Source organism: Oncorhynchus nerka, linkage group LG15, assembly GCF_034236695.1.
Source record: "Oncorhynchus nerka isolate Pitt River linkage group LG15, Oner_Uvic_2.0, whole genome shotgun sequence".
Taxonomy (NCBI): Eukaryota; Metazoa; Chordata; class Actinopteri; order Salmoniformes; family Salmonidae; genus Oncorhynchus; species Oncorhynchus nerka.
Window position 1 is genome coordinate 91013555 of NC_088410.1, and position 7500 is coordinate 91021054.

Below are 7500 nucleotides of genomic sequence, written 5' to 3' on the forward strand. Positions count from 1 at the left end.
GAGGACCCAACAGCGATTCAACAGAAACAGAGTCTTTTAATGTCCAAACAGGGAAAACATAAATCCTCAATCTTTACAGGAGATGTCCAAACAGGAAAACATAAATCCTCTATCTTTGCAGGAGAGTCCTCCTTCTAGTAGTAGAGGAGAATTGCAGGGCTAGCGGCAACAGACTGCAGGTCCCTCTGGGTAGGCGCGGGCCGTAGAGGACAGAGACACCTGCTCACACGCAGCATCTGATGAAGAGGCAGATTACGACAGGACGGGACAAGGGCAAAGCAAACAAGAATCCGACAAGGACAGAAGCAGAAACAGAGAGAGAAATAGAGACTTAATCAGAGGGCAAAAGAGGGGACAGGTGTGAGAGAGTAAACGAGGTCGTTAGGAGAATGAGGAACAGCTGGGAGCAGGAACGGAACGATAGAGAGAGAGTAACCTAATACGACCAGCAGGGGGAAACGAAGAGAAGGGAAAGCACAGGGACAAGACATAACATGACAGTACCCCCACTCACCGAGCGCCTCCTGGCGCACTCGAGGAGGAAACCTGGCGGCAACGGAGGAAATCATCGATCAGCGAACGGTCCAGCACGTCCCGAGATGGAACCCAACTCCTTTCCTCAGGACCGTAACCCTCCCAATCCACTAGGTACTGATGACCACGGCCCCGAGGACGCATGTCCATAATCTTCCGGACCCTGTAGATAGGTGCGCCCGACAAGGACGGGGGGAGACGAACGGGGCGCGAAGAAAAGGCTTGACACAGGAGACATGGAAGACCGGGTGGACGCGACGAAGATGTCGCGGAAGAAGAAGTCGCACTGCGACAGGATTAACGACCTGAGAAATACGGAACGGACCAATGAACCGCGGGGTCAACTTGTAGAAGCTGTCATAAGGGGAAGGTTACGAGTGGAGAGCCATACTCTCTGACCGCGACAATACCTAGGACTCTTAGTCCTACGCTTATTAGCGGCTCTCACAGTCTGCGCCCTATAACGGCAAAGTGCAGACCTGACCCTCTTCCAGGTGCGCTCACAACGTTGGACAAAAGCCTGAGCGGAGGGGACGCTGGACTCGGCGAGCTGGGACGAGAACAGAGGAGGCTGGTACCGAGGCTACTCTGAAAAGGAGATAGCCCGGTCGCAGACGAAGGAAGCGAGTTGTGAGCGTATTCTGCCCAGGGGTGCTGTTCTGCCCAAGACGCAGGGTTTCGAAAAGAAAGACTGCGTAAGATGCGACCAATCGTCTGATTGGCCCGTTCTGCTTGACCGTTAGACTGGGGTGAAAACCGGAAGAGAGACTGACGGAAGCCCCAATCAAACGGCAAAACTCCCTCCAAAATTGAGACGTGAATTGCGGACCCCTGTCCGAAACGGCGTCTGACGGAAGGCCATGAATTCTGAAAACATTCTCAATGATGATTTGTGCCGTCTCTTTAGCAGAAGGGAGTTTAGCGAGGGGAATAAAATGAGCCGCCTTAGAGAACCTATCGACAACCGTTAGAATAACAGTCTTCCCCGCTGACGAAGGAAGACCGGTAATAAAGTCTAAGGCGATGTGAGACCACGGTCGAGAGGGAATGGAAAGCGGTCTGAGACGGCCGGCAGGAGGAGAGTTACCGGACTTAGTCTGCGCGCAGTCCGAACAAGCAGCCACGAAACGACGCGTGTCACGCTCCTGAGTGGGCCACCAGAAACGCTGGCGAATAGAAGCAAGCGTACCCCGAACGCCGGGATGGCCGGCTAACTTTGCAGAGTGAGCCCACTGAAGAACGGCCAGACGAGTAGGAACGGGAACGAAAAGAAGGTTCCTAGGACAAGCGCGCGGCGACGGAGTGTGAGTGAGTGCTTGCTTTACCTGCCTCTCAATTCCCCAGACAGTCAACCCGACAACACGCCCCTCAGGGAGAATCCCCTCGGGGTCGGTGGAGGCTACTGAAGAACTGAAGAGACGGGACAAAGCATCAGGCTTGGTGTTCTTTGAGCCCGGACGATAAGAAATAACGAACTCAAACGAGCGAAAAACAGCGCCCAACGAGCCTGACGCGCATTAAGTCGTTTGGCAGAACGGATGTACTCAAGGTTCTTATGGTCAGTCCAAACGACAAAAGGAACGGTCGCCCCCTCCAACCACTGTCGCCATTCGCCTAGGGCTAAGCGGATGGCGAGCAGTTCGCGGTTTCCCACATCATAGTTACGTTCCGACGGCGACAGGCGATGAGAAAATACGCGCAAGGATGGACCTTATCGTCAGAATGGGAGCGCTGGGACAGAATGGCTCCCACGCCCACCTCTGACGCGTCAACCTCGACAATGAACTGTCTAGAGACGTCAGGTGTAACAAGGATAGGAGCGGATGTAAAACGCTTCTTGAGGAGATCAAAAGCTCCCTGGGCGGAAACGGACCACTTAAAGCACGTCTTGACAGAAGTAAGGGCTGTGAGAGGAGCTGCCACCTGACCGAAATTACGAATGAAACGACGATAGAAATTCGCGAAACCGAGAAAACGCTGCAGCTCGACACGTGACTTAGGGACGGGCCAATCACTGACAGCTTGGACCTTAGCGGAATCCATCTGAATGCCTTCAGCGGAAATAACAGAACCGAGAAATGTGACGGAGGAGACATGAAAAGCGCACTTCTCAGCCTTCACATAAAGACAATTCTCTAAAAGGCGCTGGAGGACACGTCGAACGTGCTGAACATGAATCTGGAGTGACGGTGAAAAAATCAGGATATCGTCAAGGTAAACGAAAACAAAGATGTTCAGCATGTCTCTCAGTACATCATTCACTAATGCCTGAAAGACAGCTGGAGCGTTAGCGAGACCGAACGGCAGAACCCGGTATTCAAAATGCCCTAACGGAGTGTTAAACGCCGTTTTCCACTCGTCCCCCTCCCTGATGCGCACGAGATGGTAAGCGTTACGAAGGTCCAACTTAGTGAAAAACCTGGCTCCCTGCAGGATCTCGAAGGCTGAAGACATAAGGGGAAGCGGATAACGATTCTTAACCGTTATGTCATTCAGCCCTCGATAATCCACGCAGGGGCGCAGGGTCCCGTCCTTTCTTAACAAAAAAACCCCGCTCCGGCGGGAGAGGAGGAAGGGACTACGGTACCGGCGTCGAGAGCTACAGACAAATAATCTTCGAGAGCCTTACGTTCGGGAGCCGACAGAGAGTATAGTCTACCCCGGGGGGAGTGGTACCCGGAAGGAGATCTATACTACAATCATACGACCGGTGAGGAGGAAGGGAGGTGGCCCTGGACCGACTGAAGACCGTGCGCAGATCATGATATTCCTCCGGCACCCCTGTCAAATCACCAGGCTCCTCCTGTGAAGAGGGGGCAGAAGAAACAGGAGGGATAGCAGACATTAAACATTTCACATGACAAGAGACGTTCCAGGAGAGGATAGAGTTACTAGACCAATTAATAGAAGGATTATGACACACTAGCCAGGGATGGCCCAAAACAACAGGTGTAAAAGGTGAACGAAAAATCAAAAAAGAAATGGTTTCGCTATGATTACCAGAGACAGTGAGGGTTAAAGGTAGCGTTTCACGCTGAATACTGGGGAGAGGACTACCATCCAAGGCGAACATGGCCGTGGGCTCCCCTAACTGTCTGAGAGGAATGTCATGTTCCCGAGCCCAGGCTTCGTCCATAAAACAGCCCTCCGCCCCAGAGTCTATCAAGGCACTGCAGGAAGCTGCCGAACCGGTCCAGCGTAGATGGACCGACAAGGTAGTACAGGATCTTGAAGGAGAGACCTGAGTAGTAGCGCTCACCAGTAGCCCTCCACTTACTGATGAGCTCTGGCTTTTACTGGACATGAAATGACAAAATGACCAGCGGAACCGCAATAGAGACAGAGGCGGTTGGTGATTCTCCGTTCCCTCTCCTTAGTCGAGATGCGAATACCCCCCAGCTGCATGGGCTCAGCACCTGAGCCACTGGAGGAAGATGGTAGTGATGCGGAGAGGGGGGAAACGGATAACGCGAGCTCTCTTCCACGAGCTCGGTGACGAAGATCTACCCGTCGTTCTATACGAATAGCGAGTTCAATCAAAGAATCCACGCTGGAAGGAACCTCCCGGGAGAGAATCTCATCCTTTACCTCCGCGTGGAGACCCTCCAGAAAACGAGCTAGCAACGCCGGCTCGTTCCAGTCACTGGAGGCAGCAAGAGTGCGAAACTCTATAGAGTAGTCCGTTATGGATCGATTCCCTTGACATAGGGAGGACAGGGCCCTGGAAGCTTCTTTCCCAAAAACTGAACGATCAAAAACCCGTATCATCTCCTCCTTAAAGTTCTGATACTGGTTAGTACACTCAGCCCTTGCCTCCCAGATTGCCGTGCCCCACTCACGAGCCCGTCCAGTAAGGAGAGATATGACGTAGGCGATACGAGCTGTACCCCTGGAGTACGTGTTGGGCTGGAGAGAGAACACAATATCACACTGGGTGAGGAACGAGCGGCATTCAGTGGGCTCCCCAGAGTAACACGGTGGGTTATTAATTCTGGGCTCCGGAGACTCGGAAGCCCTGGAAGTAGCCGGTGGATCGAGGCGGAGATTGTGAATATGTTTCGAGAGGTCGGAGACTTGGGCGGCCAGGGTCTCAACGGCATGTCGAGCAGCAGACAATTCCTGCTCGTGTCTGCCTAGCATCGCTCCCTGGATCTCGACGGCTGAGTAGAGAGGCTCCGAAGTCGCTGGGTCCATTCTTGGTCGGATTCTTCTGTTATGCGGGTGAGTGAGGACCCAACAGCGATTCAACAGAAACAGAGTCTTTTAATGTCCAAACAGGGAAAACATAAATCCTCAATCTTTACAGGAGATGTCCAAACAGGGAAAACATAAATCCTCTATCTTTGCAGGAGAGTCCTCCTTCTAGTAGTAGAGGAGAATTGCAGGGCTAGCGGCAACAGACTGCAGGTCCCTCTGGGTAGGCGCGGGCCGTAGAGGACAGAGACACCTGCTCACACGCAGCATCTGATGAAGAGGCAGATTACGACAGGACGGGACAAGGGCAAAGCAAACAAGAATCCGACAAGGACAGAAGCAGAAACAGAGAGAGAAATAGAGACTTAATCAGAGGGCAAAAGAGGGGACAGGTGTGAGAGAGTAAACGAGGTCGTTAGGAGAATGAGGAACAGCTGGGAGCAGGAACGGAACGATAGAGAGAGAGAGTAACCTAATACGACCAGCAGGGGGAAACGAAGAGAAGGGAAAGCACAGGGACAAGACATAACATGACAAGTATGATTCTTTTTGTTGGGATGTGGCGCATGGATTGTGAAGACTGCATAAAATGTATGTATGGTAATTACCTGTGTGCATGCATCTTTAGAGCTGTCAAATTCACAAGTAGCTCCCAGCATTACCCCTATAGGGGACATTGCCATTGGCTGCACAGGAGTCGCATTAACAGAAATCCCATGCAGCCTTGTTTAAAAGTTTGAACACTGGAATCTGACATGTAATCTACACCACAATTAGGATGCTGGTGATCCTCATTATTGAGATGAATGATTTTTCAATTTGAGCGTAATTATTTCTATATCGTCTAAACTTTCTTGTTCTGAACTTCTAACAGGAGATCGGCGGGTTTGGCTTCTTGGCAGCTGCTCACCTATTTGGCGACTCCAACGAAGTTCCACATCCAACACGGCCAAAACATCTGCTATGCCGACTATCACCGGTTAATAATGGATCTGTTTGAATCTAGGCCTTTATTTCTCTACATGTCCCATCTCCTTCCCTACATGCCCTTGGTTCACTTTCTACCCTCCCATCTTACCAACTCTACCCTCTACTCTTATCTTACCAACTCTACCCTCATCCTACCAACTCTACCCTCTACTCTTATCTTACCAACTCTACCCTCTACTCTTATCTTACCAACTCTACCCTCTACTCCTATCTTACCAACTCTACCCTCATCCTACCAACTCTACCCTCTACTCTTATCTTACCAACTCTACCCTCATCTTACCAACTCTACCCTCTTCTCCTATCTTACCAACTTTACCCTCATCTTACCAACTCTACCCTCATCTTACCAACTCTACCCTCTACTCTTATCTTACCAACTCTACCCTCATCCTACCAACTCTACCCTCTACTCTTATCTTACCAACTCTACCCTCATCCTACCAACTCTACCCTCATCTTACCAACTCTACCCTCTACTCTTATCTTACCAACTCTACCCTCATCTTACCAACTCTACCCTCTACTCCTATCTTACCAACTTTACCCTCATCTTACCAAATCTACCCTCATCTTACCAACTCTACCCTCTACTACTATCTTACCAACTCTACCCTCTATCTCTATATTACCAACTCTACCCTCTACTCTTATATTACCAACTCTACCCTCTATCTCTATATTACCAACTCTACCCTCTACTCTTATCTTACCAACTCTACCCTCTACTCTTATCTTACCAACTCTACCCTCTACTCTTATCTTACCAACTCTACCCTCTACTCTTATCTTACCAACTCTACCCTCTACTCTTATCTTACCAACTCTACCCTCTACTCCCATCTTACCAACTCTACCATCTACTCCTATCTTACCAACTCTACCCTCTACCCTCATCTTACCAACTCTACCATCTACTCCTATCTTACCAACTCTACCCTCTACCCTCATCCTACCATCTCTACCATCTACTCCTATCTTACCAACTCTACCCTCTACCCTCATCCTACCAACTCTACCATCTACCCTCATCTTACCAACTCTACCCTCTACTCTTATCTTACCAACTCTACCCTCATCTTACCAACTCTACCCTCTACTCTTATCTTATCAACTCTACCCTCATCTTACCAACTCTACCCTCTACTCTTATCTTACCAACTCTACCCTCTACCTTCTCCTACCTTCCTTCTCTCCAACTTTATCTATACAACTCTCCTTGCAGCAGTCTCTCTCCATCTTCTCCCTCCGTGTCCAGGGAAGCTTTCACATATCTGCCTCTCTCTCTCTCTCTCTCTCTCCCCCCCCTCTCTCTCCCCTCTCTCCCTCTCTCTCCCTCTCTCCCTCTCCCTCTCTCCCTCCCTCTCTCTCTCCCTCTCTCCCTCTCCCTCTCCCTCTCTCTCTCTCTCCCTCTCTCCCTCTCTCCATACCACAACTCCTACACTTCTCTTAGCCATGTATCTCCCTCCATAATTTATAGCAGCCTTTTAATGTGATCCTGGCCTGGCCGTGTGGACACCATACATTCTCCCAGAGACTGTACTTTTCTTGGATTACACTCAGACTCATATTTCCACAGCTTACTCTGTCTCTGTGGAGGACAGGGAAATCAGTTGTGTGAGTGTGCGAGTGTGTGTGTTTGTGCATGTTTGTGTGTTTCCTCCCACAGACGGACACAGTGGGTAGATGATTCACAGGACTGCAGTGCTCTATGGCACAGCACTGGGAGGACCACGGCCCCCTCTAGGGAGACGGGACAACACAGTCATCGGGGAGATGGAG